The 20,037-nt window shown below is 38.3% G+C and overlaps 1 protein-coding gene and 1 non-coding gene across 2 annotated transcripts in view; one reads left to right on the top strand and one right to left on the bottom strand.

Annotated features, from left to right (window-relative positions):
• The window catches only part of GPC5 (glypican 5), an 815,401-nt gene that overhangs the window by 216,023 nt on the left and 579,341 nt on the right, over positions 1-20,037 (top strand). The gene's annotated exons all lie outside the window — the stretch shown is intronic.
• On the bottom strand, positions 7,798-7,957 carry LOC111750548 (U1 spliceosomal RNA). The gene has a single exon (XR_002785652.1). It is a non-coding gene; the product is annotated as a U1 spliceosomal RNA (small nuclear RNA).

Raw genomic sequence — 20,037 nt, 5'->3', positions numbered from 1 at the left:
CAGTATTTTTTATATAATTCTTTTGGAAAGAGGTAGGTAATGGTGAGAAGGCATCTTTGCTCAGATGGATAGGAGCTGGGGAAAGCACCATGAAAGATCTCAACTGTGGTCACAGATAAGCTGCTGTGGTTAGTCGTTTGTCTATTTCACTGTCTTGACGGTCTAACATCCAGAAGTCCTTCCTACCACATACTAGTTTGGAAAAATGAGGGATATATGTGACCAAGCCATAGTCTAGAAGGATCCAAAACCCACATCCATCTAGGGGGTAAGAATGATTAGACTCTTGAGAGTCTTCTACTCTAGGACCAAAATTGGGATATGAGAGTGGCTGGCTGAGAAAATTAGTGCAAATTTTTATTTTGTCGAATTCACTAATGCCCTGTATAGGCATCTTCTTTTATATATTCTTGGTGTTAAAGAGAGTTTAGGGTAAACAAACTAGGCACTTGGACTATAAGGAACTGGATTAGGCAGCTTCTCAAACACTGACGTTAGCATAAAACCATTATCATTAAGTTGCTTGACACTCTTGCTGGTCTTGGATAAGATTCATGTCCTATCAGTAGTTTTGGGTAACGAGACCTTCTTGGAAGGTAGAATAAATATTTCAGAGAATCAAATATCCAGGTAGGCCCTTCTCCCCCTCCTTTTAGCTGAAATGTTATGATTAGAGACCCGAAAGGGGAGGGGACTTTGGAGTACAACTCCTTTTTACTAACTGATAGCATAACTACTGTGTTTCAGTGGCCACAATGCTGAGCCTTTCATTAGAGCGTATGTGTCATATGAAGCAGAATTGTTTCCACTAGGCTGATAGGCTATTTTTTTTTTTTTTTAAGATATTACTGATATTTTGGTGAAAGTTTACACAGCAAATTAGGTTCCCATTTGGCATTCTCTGTACAAATTTTTCAGTGACATTACATTTATCACAATGTGTCAACATTCTAATTGTGTTCTGTTTGTTCCATGTCCAGTACTCGAGTTTTCCTACCTCATTATCTTTTCATCTTTGCTTTTGAGTAATTGTTGACCTTTTGGTCTCACACTAACATTTTTTAAGTAGAGCACCGATCTTATGGGCAATATCCTTTATTTTGATCTCGGGATAGTCTCGATTCTAGGTTTAAAGAATGTCTGAGAGCAATAGTCTTAGAACTCCTCTGTTCTCTACTGCTCCAGTTTGTCTGGCTTTTTTTAAAAATAAGAATTTGAGAATTTTCTTTGTCCTTTTCTCTTGAGACTTGATAAGTTATTTTGTCTTCTGGTTCATTGATTCTATCTTCTGTCAGTACAACTCTATTGTTGAATGTTTCACTTGCTTTTTCTAATTCGGTTGCTTTATTTTTGAGTTCCAGTAGTTCTCTTTGATTTTTTTTTTTTTTTTAATGTTTTCAGTTCCTTGTTGAGTCTCTCATTTTGTTCCTCTGTTTGTTTCATGATCTCCTCTAGTCTGTTTTCTGTGTGCTTTTTACTTTCTTTAAACATATTAGCACCATAGTCTGAAAATTATCAATTCTTTGTGTTAGCCTGGCCTCCATAAGAGAAGTTTCCTCTTCTTCATGTTTTGCTTTTGTTTCATGCTCCTTCTTTTTTGATTTTGTGTGTTTTACTATTTTTTTGTTGAACTTTGGCCTTTTTGTAATTTTTTTCTTTACTTTCAATTTTATATTCTGGTTTTTGTGGGAAATTTTTCTGATTGGGTGCCCTGGTAGTACAGTGGCCAAGCGCGCCTGGCTGTCAACGGAAACACCAGGGCCCACACCCATTAGCTGTTGCATGGGGGAAAGATGCAGCAGTCTGCTTCTGCAAAGACTCCCAGCCCTGGAAACCCCACAGGGCAGCTCCACTGAACCTCACAGGCAGAATTGACCCAGTGGCAGTGTTTTCTCCTGAGCACCACTAGAGGGCAATCAGTCTTTTTTTTTTCTTTCTTCACTACTTCCTCAGGCGTTCTGGATGCCTGCCCTCTGGAATTCACTATGCACGTGGGGAGGGGCGCTTAGCTACTCGCAGATGCTGACGTTAGTGGGTGGGGCTTGACTTTCCTGTGGTGAAGTTGGCGGGGCTTTCTATGCCTTTCCCTCAGAGGTGCCCCTGCCAGGCTCTCCCATGATGTCCCGCTGTGGGCAGGGAGCCAGCTGTTTTCCCCTGTGTTGCCTGCCCATCAGTCTGAAGCATTCCCTTGGCTCTGCTGCCCTTGCAGCCCCTCCTGGTCCTAGCGCTCATCCATCTGGGGCCTCAGTGAGATTCAAGAGCACTCTGTCACAGCCCCATGGCCTCCCTTCACTTTCCCTATTGTACATCCTGTGAATTCCCATGGCCAGTTTGCACTGCCTTAAAAATTCGGCTTCAGCTTTCTCAGATTAGTTCCCTTTCTTTGTTCCCTGTTTGGGGTGTTGCCCAGCCCCATCCCAAGGTGATGAGCAAACATTCTCGATATTAGCAGGTATGTTCTCCCAGCTTCTCTGCCATCTCTCTTCCTCCTCTCCCCTGCTTCTGGACTCGCCTGACTCTCCAACACCTTAGCTGCCATCTGGAGTTCTAAGATCTCAGCCTGTGCTTGTTTTTATTTGTTATTCAGTAGGTTAGTTGCTGGTGGAGTAAATGGAAGCACCCACTCCCTTCTCCATGTTGTTCCACTCTTCCTGATGGGCTATTCTTTTTACTTCAGAACTATTATATAAAAATAATTTTGGCAAACTCTTGAATATTGATTCATACTTAGTGTGAAAAAAGAAAGTAGATTTGGGCTATTTAATCCAGAATAGAGTTTTGGTTTTAAAAAAGTTTTCTATTTGAGACTTGCATTTCTGAACAACTTTTGGGCAGGTTGAAGAAATAATTAATAGAGGAAATGAGATTTTACTACATGCTGGGTTCTGTGCTAGGGCGAGGTGTTGGGGATTGAGATGGATTACACACAATACTTCTCAAGAATATCACAGATTGGTGAAGTTGATGAAAGAGAAAAGGCAATAATTAAAATAGAATATTTTAAGCATTATAATAGAGGAACTTATTTGTCATTATGGGAAAATGAAGGAAATAAGGAGAAAATGTACTCTAGATGGGAAAAAAATTCTCTACCCTTTAGGCAGTTCTTAGCATAATGTTGGGCACATGGATACTTGGTCAGTTCCTAAAAATAATGTTTATTTTTTTTTATTATTTATTTAAAAAGTAATACATATTTATTTGAAAAAATGAGAAATTTTAACACAGATAATTAAAGTTACAAAGATTTGTACTTTTATTTTTAAATATCGCTAATATTTACTTTTTTCTCTTACACTTGCATACCACGTATTTTTACTTTACAATGTATCATGAGTACTGTCCCATCAAATTAAGTGTTCTAACATTTATTTTGTTGGGGGAATTATGTCTTACCATACTGATATGCCATAATTTACCCAATCCTCTATTATTTGATATGATGTCTGAAATGAACAACCCCATGTATAAGTAATTGGTGTATCACTAAGAATACAAGTGGCATTGCTGGTTTAATGTATGTAAATGGTTTTAAAGGTTTTTCATATGTTAGGCAAGACATTCAATATGTTGGTTTTAGCTTGAATATTCTGTTTTAGGAATTTGATATTTTTCTCAGTTTTCATTGTTTAAAAACTGTTATAAAAAGGTTTTAATTTTGATTAAACAAATTATTTTTCCTACAAATATAAGAAGCAGAAACAATCTCTAACCTGATGTTAGAACTAAGTCAAGAAAGCTAATGTGTTGCACTGAAGTCCATGGGTTGTGGGTATTCTAGGAGCCATGTCTGGCATGAAATTCTGTTGTGCTTTTAGATAACATTCGGAGCAACAGAAACCTGAGCAGAAGTGGATGGGGTATAATAAGTTACATGCCCCTCTCCTAAGATAGGGAGAGTGAAGAAAACCTGACTAGCTATGTCTGGGTCCTCCTCTTTGGTCATAGCACCTTTTCTCCCCCTGGAATGGAGAAGGATTAAAAAGGATAGCTCAAGGTACATATATCCACATGCCCTCTTACCCATTGATGGTGATGGGAATTGGGCTCCCCTGCTGTCCTCTTGAGTTCAATTAACATAACTGTGTTGGTCTACCTCTAAACAGGTGTTACGGATTGAACTGTATACCCCCAAAATGTTTTTCAACTTGGCTGGGCCATGATTCCCAGTATTGTGTGCTTGTCCATCATTTTGTGATCAGATATGATTATCCTATGTGTTGTAAATCCTAACTTCTATGGTGTTAATGAGGCAGGACTCAATCTACAGGCTTAGGTTGCATCTTGAGTAAATCTCTTTTGAGATATAAAAGAGAGAATTGAGCAGAGAGGAGAGGGACCTCATACCACCAAGAAAGAAGTGCTGGGAGCAGAGTGCGTCCTTTGGACCTCGGTCCCTGTGCTGAGAATCTCCTGGACCAACAGAAGATTGATGATAAGGACCTTGCCCTAGAACCAATAGAGAAAGAAAGCCTTCTGCTGGAGCTAGCACTGTGAATTCAGACTTCTAGCCTCCTAGACTATGAGAAAATAAATTTCTGTTTGTTAAAGCTATCCACTTTTGGTACTTCTGTTATAGCAGCACTAGATAACTAAGACAGCAAGTCTTTCTGCAGTTCTCCTCTTTATACCTTTCTGCAGCACCAAGCCTCTTCTTTCTAAAATTCCCAGGCCTTGCCTTTCTGAAGTATGCCATTCTTTCATCTCCTCATAGCCCTAAAAACTTTCTTGCTAAGTCGAACCATGAAATTCTTTTTCTTTCTAGTTCAAGAGGAAATGCTAATTACACTTATGTAAGTACAGAAAGCATGTTCATTGTAATTGACACCTTCTAATTGAAAAAAGTGTGAAAGTGGATATTGTAGTAGAAGAAAGCACAATATCTTTATGAAAAAAACTAAAGGAGAAAAAAAAAACTGGTTGTCGTCATAGCTGTTACATGTACTATCTGTGAGACCTTTGTTAAGTTACTTGACATTTCTCAAGTCTTTGTCAGACTTTCCAATCCTTTGTCCTTTTTTCAGCTAAGGATACCAGCAGGAAAGAGGCTTCTTCCTGGTAGCTAGACAGGATATTGATTTTACAACCAGCAAAGGATGATCTATGTGGGCAGGGAGCCCTGTGCTTCCCACCACTGCAGGCATTGCTGTTGTTTACATGCTTCTAGGCTCAATTACTAGGCAAAGGGAAAGAGGAATGGATACAAGAGGGGGTCCATTGGACAGAGAGAAAAACAATCAGAACAGCCTAAAGTGACAGCGCCTAACAAAGTGAAAATGCTTGAGGAGACTCACTCTCTTTACTATGTCTCTATTTCTATACCGAGCTCTCTCTTTGCCTAAGAATTGAGAGTAAAATCAGGTAGGAAAGAAAATATGAAAAAGATCCTTGAAATTAAGAAAAAAAAAAATGAATGAAAAGATTCAGTAGATACATTGAAGGAGAAAATGGCAAGTGAGACTAGAATTAATGACTAGGAAGACATGAGTGAAAGAAATAAAATACTGAACTAAACAACCATATAAACTGTTAAGAATCATGATGGTAAAGAAAGTTGGAGGATAGATTCAGGACAGTAACATGTGCATATTAGGAACTGTAAAAAAAAGAAAAACCTCTATATGAAAGTGAAGCAATAATGTTAACAGTAAGAACAATAATAAAATAGAACAGAACTTCCCAAACTGAGTGCTTAGTCTGTAGATTAAAATTCTCATAAATTCTAGGCATGATTGGATAAAAAGACAAATACCACAGTAAATCTGCTTAAATTCCTAAAGTTTAAGGATTAAGATAAATAATACAAGCATTCAGACTGAAAGAATGTACAGGTAATCCCCGACTTATGACGTATTTGAGTTATGATGAACCGCATTTAGTACCGTCTTTTTTTGCATATCTTATCGTTAGTAATATTTACTACATACAATGTTACAGCTCATAATTGGCTGATGTAATCATTTTCGTGCCAACCCTCGAAGACGAAGATCAGATTTGTAAAGATACTGATAATAAAAGGCAATAGTAATGAAAACTAAAAAAAAAAAGTATTTGACTTACGTCAAAACTGACATACAGTGGAGTCAGCAGAATGGAACCCTGTCGTAAGTTGGGGACTGCCTGTATTTACAGGATAAAAAGATCAGAGAGGTTGATAATTCTCATCTGCAGCACCTCAGTTTGAATAAGGTTGAAAGATAGTTACAGGTTATGGGGAGAAAAGCACTATACCGCACAAATTCTATACCCAACTAAGGTACCATTCACTCGTTAAAGTGAAACAAAGATGTTGTGGATTTTAATGATTTAGAGAGTTGTTTCATCTATGTACTTCCTGAGAGAAAAATACTTGAGAATAAGCTCCAACAAAATAATAAGGTATTAAAGCAGAGACAACAAGATAGGGGAAGAAAAAGAGAGGAGTGGTGAGTAATAGACCTGGTCTATTTATATATTTATATCTCCCTTATTTATCTACCTGTGTATGTGTCCGTCCATCCATCCATCCATCCATCCATCCATCCATCCATCCATCCATCCATCCATCCATCCATCCATCCATCCACACCCACCCATCCGTCCATCCACCCACCCGTCCACCCTTCTGCCTAAATGGACAGTAACAGGGTGAAGAGAAGTGTATTTAAATTCCATGTAAATGTTATTGCAAAAGAAAAGACATCAAAGGAAAACTAATAATAATCCAGAACTAAACGTACTGTATTACTGAAGCAAAATGTATGAGTTCCTAATGAGGAGCAGATATTCTAAAGCAGGGCTTCCAGCCAGTTTGTTTTGCTTGAGACCCCTGCTGAGAATTTGCATTTCTACCTCAGATTTACTGATCAGAAAGTACATTTCAACAAGATCCACTGGTGATTCTTATGTGTAAGTTCCTGGGAACTTGTTAGAAATACAAATTCTCAGCCGGGGTTGAAACCAAAGGAACTGGTTTAAAGCCCTGCTCCAAAGGTCTAATCTGGGAGAGAAGGAATGGAAAGTAAGAATATTATCAAGGTCTAATCTGGGAGAGAAGGAATGGGAAGTAAGAATATTATAATATTCAAGGTTATAATATCATGTTATAATATCATATTATAATATGATAACAAGGTCTTTGTTCATGGTGTGGGGATATAGGAAACAGGGAATATGTTGTTCTAATGGGTAAGAAGGTAAATAGCCTCATGCTTTTCTTATAATGAGTGTTGGTTAAGAAAAATAAATAACAAAATGGAAAAGTAGAGTGGAATTCCCAACTCAAAATGGAGCAAGCAAGGGAGCATGAGAGAGTAAATGATCATCAGTTTGATGAGATCAATAAAAATTGGAGCAGGAAAAAATGAATTTGTAAAAGGAAACAAAATAAAATAACTGCATAAAAATGATTATGTCAGTTTTTACACTAATGTGAATAAGCTGGTTTCCCTCTCCTATGAAAAGGAAAGATTTTAAAAACTATCCCTTTGTATGCTATTGGTGAGAAATGCAAGGGTGCTGATATTAACATAACACAAAAAGGTCAAAGACACCGGAAGAGAGACATTACCTAATGGTAAGATGCCTACTTTTCTATGAAAATCTATAGTTGTCACAAATCTGAAAGAACCAAATGATATACTAAATATACATAAAAAAGACCAAACTCGTTGACACCGTGTTTATTCTGACTCATAGTGACACTATAGGACAGAGCAGAACTGCCCCACTGGGTTTCCAGGGAGCGCCTGTTGGATTCAAACTGCAGACCTTTTGATTAGTGGCCGTATCACTTAACCACGACACCACCAGGGTTTCCAAAAAGTGCAAACGCAGTCCCCACTACCACACGTTGTGCAGTTGAGTTTCCCACATTTGGGGAAATCACAGGGGTCAGCACATCCTGAGTACAATGGATAAGCCTTGCCCTGGGAAAACCACCTGCGTGATTGCGGTATCTCCCTTGCCAGGCAAGTATGCATACATAGTACTATTTAATATACACAGAACTATTAAAACTCCAAGGAAAAATGATTAAAAAATACAGTTGTACTGGAAGATATTAATATGCCTAATTTAAAATCAGATCTAGTAAGTAAAATAATTGAGGACGTGGAGGATTTGAATTTTGTCAATAAATTTCATATTAAAAATTATATAGAAATTTAAGCAGTCAGAAGATACTGTTTTAAATGCTCATGAAATATTCATAACCAGTGAATTTAAAAAGGTAGAAATTTCACAAGCTATATTTTGTATCATAATAAAATAAAAAGAAATAAGAAGACATCAATTTCCTCAACTATTGGAAATTCAGAACATTACTAAAGGAGGATTGCATTAAACAGAAATCCAAACTAAAATTACAAACCATTTTGAAAACATTGTAAAGGAGAATCTGTCATAAAAAAGGCTCAGCAAAAGTTCGGCTCTGATGAAAAATTTCATTCAATGACCCAAGAAAGGAACTTGTTAATTAGAAAAAAGGCAACAACAAAGGAGTTAAAAAAAAAAAAAAAAAAGAGAGAAATGATAATCTTAAATCCTGAAACAAAAATGAAATAGGTAAATTATATTTCTTAGAAGATTTAAGAAAATTGATAAAACCTGGTGAATTAAAGAAAAAGAGAACACCATACATACTTAGGAATAAGAAAGTTCACAAAACCCCACAGACTGAAGAGATTAACAATGTTATAAGGACATGCTACATGCAACCTAATGGGTACACAGATGAAAATATAGATGAAATGATTTCCTAGCAAAAAAAAAAAACCATAAATGACCACGATTGACTAACAATGTAAATGACTGTAAGTGGCAAGTAGTGGGAAATGTAAATCTTTTTTTCTTTTAACAAGATTGGTACATTTTGCTTTCATATTTATCTGTCTAGAAAAAAATTAAGCTGGTCTTTTACACCACACCGTGTAAAAGAAGTCAATTCCAGATCAGGAAACTCACTGCCATCGAGTCGATTCAGCCTCATAGTGACACTATAGGACATGGTAGAACTGCCCATACGGTTTCCAAGGAGTGACTGGTGTACTTGAACTGCCAACTTTTGGTTAGCAGCCGAACGCTTAACCACGGTGCCACCAGAGCTCCTGAGATCGAGAAAAGGACTTAAATATAAAAAATAATAAAAATCTTAGAAGAAAATTTTAAGGAACTCTGTATGTATAGACTAGGGGTTGGCAGGACCTGATGAACAAAGACCAGAGACTTGGAATGTATTGAAGATAGGCATATTTTACTGTAAAACAATTTAAATTTTTATATGGCAAAATATCATAAAAAAGTCAAAAGAAAATGATAGATTTATGCGAGCTGGGTAGAACACGCCCAGTGTAAGAAAGACCTCTGAAATACCTAGAACTTTATCAAAACTACTTAAGATACATTGGTTAGGGAGAAGAAATTAGAGATCCTTATCCCAACCTTCCCTATATTCTCTTAAAATGTATATAATAAGTTGTATAAAATTGCTGTTAAAATAGTAACACATTGATGAGCACCAGAAAAAGTGGCTAATGTGGTATATGAACTTAGTAGTTTTCCTCACATTCTAACCTCAGTTTTACTTTCATGAAGGTATTCATTCTCTGATCCAATTTTAAGGAATTATTTACTCTTTCAATTTTACTTTTGGTGTCATACTTGTGAAGTGGCAGTGGCCCCTGTTAACTGCTTAAGAGCCCTGCTAATGTCACTTTTGCTGTGAAACAACTGGTTTTCTAATAAGTAATAACTGGTTTCCTAAGAAAAGATAATAACTGGTTTCCTAAGAAAAGATAGTGGCATTTTAATAATTTTCCATGCCACCTTAAATCTTTGGACTGAAGGAACTCAGACTTGTCTTTGTGGGAAGAAATTCTTTCAAATTCTGAACTTCAAGGTTACTGGTATGGAATGACGTGTGTGTTATAGTGGACACAAATCAACATCATGTATCAGTTTGACATATAGAGCCAAGAGCACATTTTTAAATTAGAGGCCTTGGGTATTAGTAGAAGCACAGGTGTCAGAAAACCTGACTTGGTTTTGGCTCAGGCATCTACTGACCAGAGTCTAGGGTGTGTTACTGAGCTTGTTGAATCTCAGTTTCGTCCCGGTCGTAGCTACCTAGAGGGTTTGTTGTGAAGATCAAGTGACTACTCCATGACAGAAGGCTTTGTCAGCAAGAACTCTCTATGCATGCATGAACCATTATTATAGTTACTACTCACATACCCCACTTCCCGTAGGTTGATCTTCTCTAGGTGTCCTTGTGTTCTTCTGGAGCCCCACCTCTGCTCTCCGTAGTTAATTGGGCAGTCAGCTCTGCCTGAAATTGCATTCTAAAATAATGTTTTTAAACAGTGTGATTGAATAATTTTTTTTTTCTTTGTGAAAGGATTTTCTTTATTCTCCTGTTGTTGTTAGGTGCTGTCCAGCCAGTTCTATAGTGACCCTATAGGATGGAGTAAAACTGCCCCATAGGGTTCTCAAGGTGTGGCTGGTGGATTTGAACTGCTGACCTTTTGGTTAGCAGCTGAGCTCTCAACCACTCTACCACCAGGGCTCGTTAATTATGTTAGACCTTTGATTTTACTTGGCATCCTGTGGATATATTTAGGGAGGAATCTTAAGCAGTAGTAAAAATCTGAATCTCTAGAGATTTCACTTGAGAAATAATAAAACATATTTTACTTTTATACTGGGCATGAAAGAAGTTTCATATTAGGGAGATCTACAATTAGGTTGAATCTTGAAACAGGTACTTAAAATACAAAATAAGGTTAGTCTATTTGGAATCATTTAAATTCTGTAAAATGTGAATTCATAAAATGACTAAGGATAGAACTTTCCTGTAGCAATAGATGCCATATAGCCTTCTCGAGGAGATGATGCAAAGGTGTAATAAAATATTATGGTCCTCTGAACAATATTCCTCAACAGCAATATTTTATACAATTCTAAGTAATCCTACAAGTAGATGTTTACCAGTACTACAGAAATTTTATTTCTCTGTTGTAAAGGAAACTGCTTGTTCCAGACACGGTTGAATATTATGTCCTTGGGGTTTTTTTAAAGGACAAATTACAGAATTTTTTAAAATGCTAATAATTCTATTCATATATATATATGATAATAATAAAAGAGACCATATTAATAGACAGTATAATTTTCCCTTGATAAAAGAAGTCAACTATTCATTTCGGTGATTTCTATGTATTAATATTACACAACAGCTCCTGCAAGGCTGTAATTCAGCATTCTGAAACTTGCCATAGCAATTTTTATAATATAAAAATTTTTTTCAGCCTATTCAAGTGATTGGTCCTCGTGGATTCACTATTTTGTCTTACATCTTTACAGTAATTTACAATAATTCTTAATATTGCTTGATTAATAAGAATAAAAACCATCTTTAACTGTAATTTTAATCAGTCTGAAATGAAAAGCAGTGTGGACTATTTAGAATGTCGTTACTCCTGTGTTTATTTGTTGCTAGATTGTAGCCATACTCTCAAGCTGAGCTCCTGGTTTACTGGAACACCTCCCTTGTCTTTCCCAGAGGACATCAACATGCAAAATATTTTCTAAAATATTATTTCAGCTGCCCTTCAGAATTCAGAAATAGAAATGTCTCCCTAATTAGCCACTCCCATTAAAATCTATGTCAGCATTCTCCAGAAAATAGGAGCCAATAGGATGATATACTGAGCCGGGGCCAGAGCCAGAGTGATTGATTTATGTTCAGGAACTGATTGACGTTATTGTGGGGGCTGGTAAGTCTAAAATCAGTAGGACAGGTCAGCTGGCTAGAAACTTGGTAGCGTTTCCTTATTGCAGCCTTGAGGTAGAATTCCTTCCTTCTTTGGGGCACTTCAGCGTTTTTGCTATTAAAGCCTTCAACTGTTAGGATGAGGCCCACTCACATTATGGAGGGTAGTCTACTTAAAGTAAGTTGATTTTAAATGTTAATCATATCTTAATACCTTCATAGCAACATCTAGACTAGTGTTTACCACGATGGGCACCATAGTCTAGCCAAGCTGACACATCAAATTAACCATCATAGTTCACCTTTTGTGAATGTGACACCCATATACATTTCCTTAAACCATACTTAATCTCCAAACACAGACAATAACACAGTCATAATTCTGTTTTATGTGATACAGGTATCTTGCATGTAAATGAAAACACACCAACTCTTTCCCCAGAAGAGAGTCCAGTGTTCACTTTTCTCCTTAATATCTTGTAACCTAAACACTATGAGATAACGTTAATACATCTTATATAATAAATAAGGCAATAAGAGAAAAAATATATATATATGTATACACACATACACAAACATTCATAACAACGTAAGGAAGAAATACACATATTTCTGTTAACATACTTCTCTTTGATACCCATCTTGAACTCTTTGAGAGATTGAGTAGAAGGAAATTTAGGAAACTAGATGTTTTTATTAGTGTACTTTCTGTAGTAAAAATTCCTTAAGTCAAGAGTATATAATGCAGTGAAAACACTGGTTAAATAATTTAAAATCAGTAACTAGTGTTAATGGGAGACATTGTATTGTAGAGAATTCTGGCTTGTGGTCAGAGAGATCTTGGCTCAGATTACTTAATAATTCTGTGATCTGGGATAAATACAGAATGTAGATCTCAATTTCCTATTCTATAGTTACACAGTGGGAATACTATTTCATAGTACTTGTTTTGCCCAATTGTTTATATTAAAGAAGAAGTCTTCTGCACAGTAAGCAGTCCACAGTGCACTACTATTAATGGTTTTAGCTTAAATGTTAACTAATTGATATTGTATAGAATCTGGTTGTATTGAATAAAATCTAGAAAAAGGACCATCTGGATGTTAACTCTTGCTCTTAAGAGTAGCTTATACTGTGTTAAGCACCATGCTATCTACTTTTCATACTCATCTAATTTTTTTTTTTTTTTTGTAATAAGCCAAATAAGTACATGTTATTCTCCTTTTTTCAGATGAAGACCCTGAATCTTAGTCATGCTACTTATATACTCTCCGGGGACATATACAGAGTAACCAACATAGCTAGAATTCAAATTCAGGTTCTTCAGACTTCAAAGCCTCTACTTATCTAAGCCACTATGTGAGAATCACTGACCTTAAATTGTGGAACCGAAAATTTTGGTGAAATACACAGCAGAAAAATTTTTTTTATATTGTGCATTACACATTTTAGTTGTTTCCAGATGACACACATTGTACTACTATGTTAATATATAACGTACAATATAACCTGTAAAGAGATTATAAATTCCAAAGTTTCCCATTAAAAATTAAGATAACTTAAATTTTATGATTTTTAAAATGATACACAATCCTATTTCTTTCACGCTGTATTTTATTTTCAGAATCAATTCTATCTAGCCATCCTTTTTTGTCCTTGCTTCCTAATTAGTCTCCATTCCAATCAAGATTCTCTCCTGATGTCCTGAAGCTTTTAGGTTATTGTTTTATTCCCCTGGCACACCCTTTAACTTCCCTATTCTTAAATACAAAATCCTATCCATGCTGGTAGATGCTGCAGTGTGCCACCGATTCTCCTTCAGTGCGAAGGCCTCTTTCCCCCAACTTTTCAAACTGCTGTCAGAGAACTGTCCTCAGCTGTCAGCCCTCTGTAGGGATTGCCTCTGCTGAAGAACACTGCCTTCCCAAGGCTGCTTCTCCTTCCAGGAGCAGCCTGCACCCAACAGCTTATCAACACAGGGTATTAAGGCCCAAGCCCCTAGTCCCAACTCTGGCAACTCTGAAGGATCTACTCAGCTCCACAGGTGAGATCACGTGAAGATACTGCTGAGGCTGAATCACAGCCCAGCTTCTCCTTCTATCTAGTTCTGCTTCCTTCTGCTCCCTTCCACTAACAAACATCTTTCATGCTAATCTCTAGTGACATGGTCATTGCTGTAAAGTATTCCCTGAATACTCTCTCAGCGTCTCTGCTGAATAAGTGTGGCTCCTGTAGTATGTAAACCTTCTGGCCAGGAGCTTCCCAAGGGCAGGAACTATATCTGCATCTCCAATACCTAGCATACTGCTGACATGTGATGGGCACTCTATAGGTATCTATTTAACTAAGGAATTATGTTAATGGGGTTTTTTGGGGGAGGGGGGAGGATTGTTCTATTTGTGCTAGGTTCATTCTTCTGACTTTATTGAAAATTCCCTGAGATCATCTACTATACTTCTTTGCCTGCTATGGTACTGAAGAAACATATAAAATAACAGAATGTGAAATGGACTGTTACCATTGTCTTAGAGTTTGGTGTAGTACAAAATTGGGAACCAAAAAAAAAAAACAAAAATCAAATCAGTTGCCATGGAGTCGATTCTGACTCATAGCGACCCTATAGGACAGAGAAGAACTGCCCCGTAGGGTTTCTAAGGAGCAGCTGGTGGATTCAAACTGCTGACCTTTTGGTTAGCAGCTGAGCTCTTAACCGCTGTGCCACCAGTGCTCCAAAAATAGTCTTGCTTTATAAGACATGTTAAAAGAGCAAAGCTGACACCATGCCTTTTCCTTCTAACTGCCTCCATAATGGTAGCTTTTAGGTCATTCAGGTGATTTTTTGATGGGAAAACATAGGAGAAGAGATTTTGCTGTTGTTCCTCCCCTATCCACCCCTGCCTCAAGACAGACAAAGGGGGATTTAGGATGACGTGACCCGTATCTCTAGAAGGGGAACATAACTCCCTTTCTAGGTGCTGCCTAAGAGCAAACCCCCCCAGTTCTTCATCTTGGTGCTACTGGGGAGCAAAGAATATGAGCATTTATAGGGGAGCCCAAAAATCTCCAAGAGGACTACTGATATTGGGGCCCTGTGATGGTTAAGATTGTGTGTCAACTTAGCTGGGCCATGATTTTCAATGTTTTGGCAGTTGGATAATGTTTCGATCACTTCCCTGTTGAAATTTGATGTCTGATCACTCCCATGATAGAATCTGCTGAGTGGTAAGGGGTGGGGGGGAGGGCGCAGCTCACTTGTCCCTTCAGCCTTCATCTCTCTATCTTCCACTGCCTTCTTCCTTCCTGCTTGCCTTGCCAAGGCTTTTGGCTTGTTCTGTATTCAGCAACTGCCTCTTGTTGCCCGACCTCCAGCTCTTGGGACTTGAGCTAGCAGCTTACCTGTTGATCTTGAGATTCGTCAATCTTCAGAGCCTGCAAGCAAGAGTCCTTCTTCCCAACCTGCTGATCTTGGGTTTGCCAGCTCCTGCAGCTACGTGAGTCTGGAGGAACCTTCTGGTCTGCCTGCTGTCTTGGTCATCTAGTGCTGCTGTAACAGAGATACCACAAGTGGGTGGCTTTAACAAAGGCAAATTTAGTTTTTCACAGCCTGGCAGGCTAGAAGTCCAAATTCATGGCATCAGCTCCAGAGGAAGGCTTTCTTTCTCTGTCAGCTCTGGAGGAAGGTCCTTCTCATCAGTCTTCTGGCCTAGGAGCTTCTCTGTTCAGGAACCCCAGATCCAAAGGACATGCTCTGCTCCTGGTTCTTCTTTCTTGGTGGTATGAGGTCCCCCAACTTTCTGCTTGCTTCCCTTTCCTTTTATCTCTTGAGAGATAAAAGGTAGTGTAGGCCACACTGCAGGGAAACTCCCTTTACAATGGGTCAGGGAAGTGACCTGGTAAGGGTGTTACAATTCTACCCTAATCCTTTTTAACATAAAATTACAATCACAAAATGAAGGACAACCACAGAATACTGAGAATCATGGCCTAACCAAGTTGATACATTTTTTGGGGGACATAATTCAATCTATGACACCTGCCGACCTTGGGGTTCCTTGACCTTCACAGCCTGTGAACAGGAGCCCTGCTCTCAGACCTGCCGATCTTGGGTTCACCAGTTTCTGTGGCTCCGTGAGTTGGGTGAGACCTCTATCCTGATCCACAGGCTTGGGATATTCCAGACTCTACAATCATGTGAGCTGTTCCCTTGATATAAATCTGTCTGTATACATTTATATGCTTTACTGGTTTTACTTCTCTAGAGAACCCACCGTAAGATAGGTCTGAAGAAGTCTGGAGGTGTAGGGCTGGCTTGATGGGGGAGATGGTGTGGAAAACAGGGCATGAGAAGCTTTTAACTGAAAAGATTGACCTTTTTATTTAGAATAAATTATAATTTTGCAATTTGCCACAGAATGACTGGAAGTGATAGAATCCGCCTGAGGTGCCATTGAGAGACAGAGGAATTGGACAATGCCATCTTGAGGCAGTTATAGAAAAATTGTAAAGCTGCTTCCTCGGTGCCTGTAACCGTTCAACCCACTAAAAACATTGGTTCATAGTTTTTGATACATTGTTGAACATTTGGTGACTTAGAAGGAGAGACATTTGAAGATGCTAAGTTGTTGAGGTATTTCTGTACTTGGAAGTAAGAACATGGGTATGATACGCTCCTCAGCTTTTGCCAGAATGAATGTAAGTGGTTCTGCGGCATTGAGTCGGGGAGGCCAGGATGCAAACAGACATACTGAGTGTGTGCTCTGCAAGACGTTGTGCTAGATGCTTGCCAGATGCCATTATATTTAACCTTCACCAACTCTATGAAGGGACATCATTATCTCTATTACATGGGTGAGAAAACTGAGACACAGGTTAAATTACTTATATGACATGTCTACTAAGTGGCAGAGCTGTTAGTCAGTAACCGACGTGCATGTTTTTGTCACCTCAATGAAAAATGAGAAGCTTAAAATTAATTTTTAAAATAATAATCAGTTATAAAATATTAGGTTGGGAAGCTCTTATATAATGAAATGCTACTGGTAAGAAGTGAACGTAGCACATTCTATTTAGAAAAATACTATAATATTCTCCGTGAGAACTAAATGAAATTATACACATTAAGCACTTAAAACGGTGCCTGACACACAGAATACCCACCCAATGCTGTCAAGTCGATTCCGATTCATAGTGACCCTATAGGACAGAGTAGAACTGCCCCATAGAGTTTCCGAGGAGCGCCTGGAGGATTCAAACTGCCAACTTTTTGGTTAGCAGCCGTAGCACTTAACCGCTACACCATCAGTGTTTCCAACACACAGAATAAGTTCTCAAAAATAAGATAGCCATTAATATCATTAAGTATAGCCTTATTATTTCCTTAGCAGCCCCCCCCACCCAAAAAAAAGAAAACAATTGCAGTTGAGTCGATTCTGACTCATAGTGACCCTATAGGACAGTGTAGAACTACCCCATAGGGGTTCCAAGGAGTGGCTGGTGGATTCAAACTGCTGACCTTTTGGTTAGCAGCTGAGCTCTTAACCACTGTACCACCAGGGCTCTATTCCTTAGCTATTTTATTTTTGTTTGTATATCTGTCCCACCATGTGTCTGTCAGTTTTTCATATTGTGGCTGGTTGCATGTTGCTGTGATACTGGAAACTTTGTCATCAGTATTTCAAATACCAGCAAGGTCACCCTTTGATCCATATTCACTCTGTATGCTGAGAAAATAACTGAGAAGTTGGACTATATGAAGAAGAACATGGCATCAGAATTAGAGGAAGACTCATTAACAACCTGCGGTATGCAGGTGACACAACCTTGCTTGCTGAAAGTGAGGAGGACTTGAAGTGCTTACTGAAGAAGATCAAAGGCCACAGCCTTCAGTATGGATTATGCCTCAGCATAAAGAAAACAAAAATCCTCACAACTGGACCAATAAGCACCATCATGATAGACGGAGAAAAGATTGAAGTTGTAAAGGATTTCATTTTATTTGGATCCATAATCAATGCTCAGGGAAGCAGCAGTCAAGAAATCAAACAACACATTGTGTTAGGCAAATCCGCTGCAAAAGACCTCTTTAGAGTGTTAAAAAACAAAGATGTCACTTTAAGGACTAAGGTGCACCTGACCTAAGCCTTGGTGTTTTCGGTCGCCTCATATATATGTGAAAGCTGGACAGTGAATACGGAAGACCAAAGAAGAATTGATGCCTTTGAGTTGTGGTGTTGATGAAGAATATACTGCGGACTGCCAAAAGAACAAACAAAACTGTCTTGGAAGAAGTACAACCAGAACGCCCATTAGAAGCTAGGATGGTGAGACTTCGACTCACATGCTTTCGGACATGTTATTAGGAGGGATCAGTCTCTGGAGAAGGACATCATGCTTAACAAAGTAGAGGTTCAGAGAAAAAGTGGAAGATGCTTGATGAGATGGATTGACACAGTGACTGCAACGATGGGCTCAAGTGTAACAAAGATTGTGAGAATGGCGCAGGACTGGGCAGTGTTTTGTTCTGTTTTACACAGATAGGGTCTCTATGAGTCCGAACCAACTTGATGGCACCTAATAACAACAATATCTATCTATATTATCTATCTACTCCCTCCCTCCCTCCATCCATCTACTATCATCTATTTGTTCAAATAAAATAGGATATAATTACAGTTGGAGAACAGCATGGGTTTTGAAATCAGATTAGACTAACACCTCAGATTTATCACCAGATTTGTGATATTAGCTTTTAACCTGTTAAATGTCTCTGTTGATTCTGAGGTGGGGCCTGAGATTTTTGTGTTTCTGATAAGCAGATGGTCCACCCAGCACAGTTTGAGTAGCAAGGTTGTAATGTACACAAGAATGCAGGAAATTTGGTTATGCACTGACGTGCTCTCCTAGAACCTAAAGTGGTGATGATGACCCGTCCTTTGAAGAGTCATTGTGGAACTTAGAGATGATAGTTATGTAAAGTGCCTACTCTGGTTTCTGACTAAGATAGGACCCCAGGAAGTGCCATCATTATTATTGTCCTTTTCGGTACTAACTGTGTAAACGAATAAACTGTGCTTGGCACTAAAGCAGGTCACAGCTGGCAGTAGTATAGGATTCATCTTGTACAGGCCACTTGGCTTGCAGACGAGGACACTTAGACTTACAAAAGGTGAGTAGTCCAGAGGACCAGTACCCTCCTGCTCCTGAACCCAGCACTCTCTCCAACCTATCACAGTGACTTCCTCACCATAAGAGCTGAATAAGTTTGAGATGTACAAATCCAATAAAGAATGATTGAAATTTAATTTTTCAAAGAGGTCTAGGGCTTAGAAGCCATTTAAATATAAAAAATAATAATAATAGAAAGGTAAAAGATGTCAGTGAGAACCTAGACTTTCTTGTGCTGTACAGACGGTCCCTGGGTTGGGAACGAGATCCCTTCCTAACTGTGCCTTTAAGTTGAATTTGTAAGTTGGTACCAGGTGCATATGGTTCTTATTCAGCCTTTGTCTTGAAGCCATTTCAATGACTTCAAAGTACATGAGCTGCAAGTGACGGTGATTGTGATGAAGAATTTGTTTCCAGTGGGGGTTCGTTCAGTCATCCCCCCCAAAAAAAAAAAGTGAGGGCAAATTTAGATAATATTAAGAGTCAAGTACGAGTTGTCCGAGTTGTCCGAGTTGTCCGAGTTGTCCGCAGGTCTGACGGTCATAACCCAAGGACTGCCTCAACTTGGGTACAGGTTTTGAATTCTCTTTTTCTGGCACTAATGGTGGTAAAATGGCACATTAATGCAAAAATGACTTTGAATGCTGTAACACGTATTAAGGAAATTTTGTGCAGTGAGCAGACAAGCAAGGACTATCCATGCACTGCACTGGGAAATGTGGGATGTACATTTTCAACACCTGGCTTTTGCCTTGCAGTGACCTTTCCCAATGACCAGGCATAGAGTTTTCTGTAGCCAGCTAGGCTTTCTTTTTTCCAGAAGACACTTACCTGATATATTCAATTTTGCTTTAGGAATCGAAGAAGGACTCTTCGAAAGGACATTGACATATACTTTATATATATATATAGTATACTTTGTATATGTAGTATAGCAACAACACACTTCAAAGATTAGAAAATGCATTAATGTTTGGGTATAAATAAAGTTTGACTTTTCAATATTTTTAGGACCTTCTCGGTTTCTTTAAAATAATATTACAGAAACCCAGTCTGCTTTGTCTCTTTGGAACATTAAACAAAACAAAACAAAAACCCAAACCCATTGCCATTGAATCGATTCC

The sequence above is a fragment of the Loxodonta africana genome, chromosome 17 (genome assembly GCF_030014295.1).
Source record: "Loxodonta africana isolate mLoxAfr1 chromosome 17, mLoxAfr1.hap2, whole genome shotgun sequence".
In the NCBI taxonomy this organism is placed as follows: Eukaryota; Metazoa; Chordata; class Mammalia; order Proboscidea; family Elephantidae; genus Loxodonta; species Loxodonta africana.
Note: the sequence above shows the minus strand (reverse complement) of the source record. Positions and strands in the feature narration are given on the sequence as shown.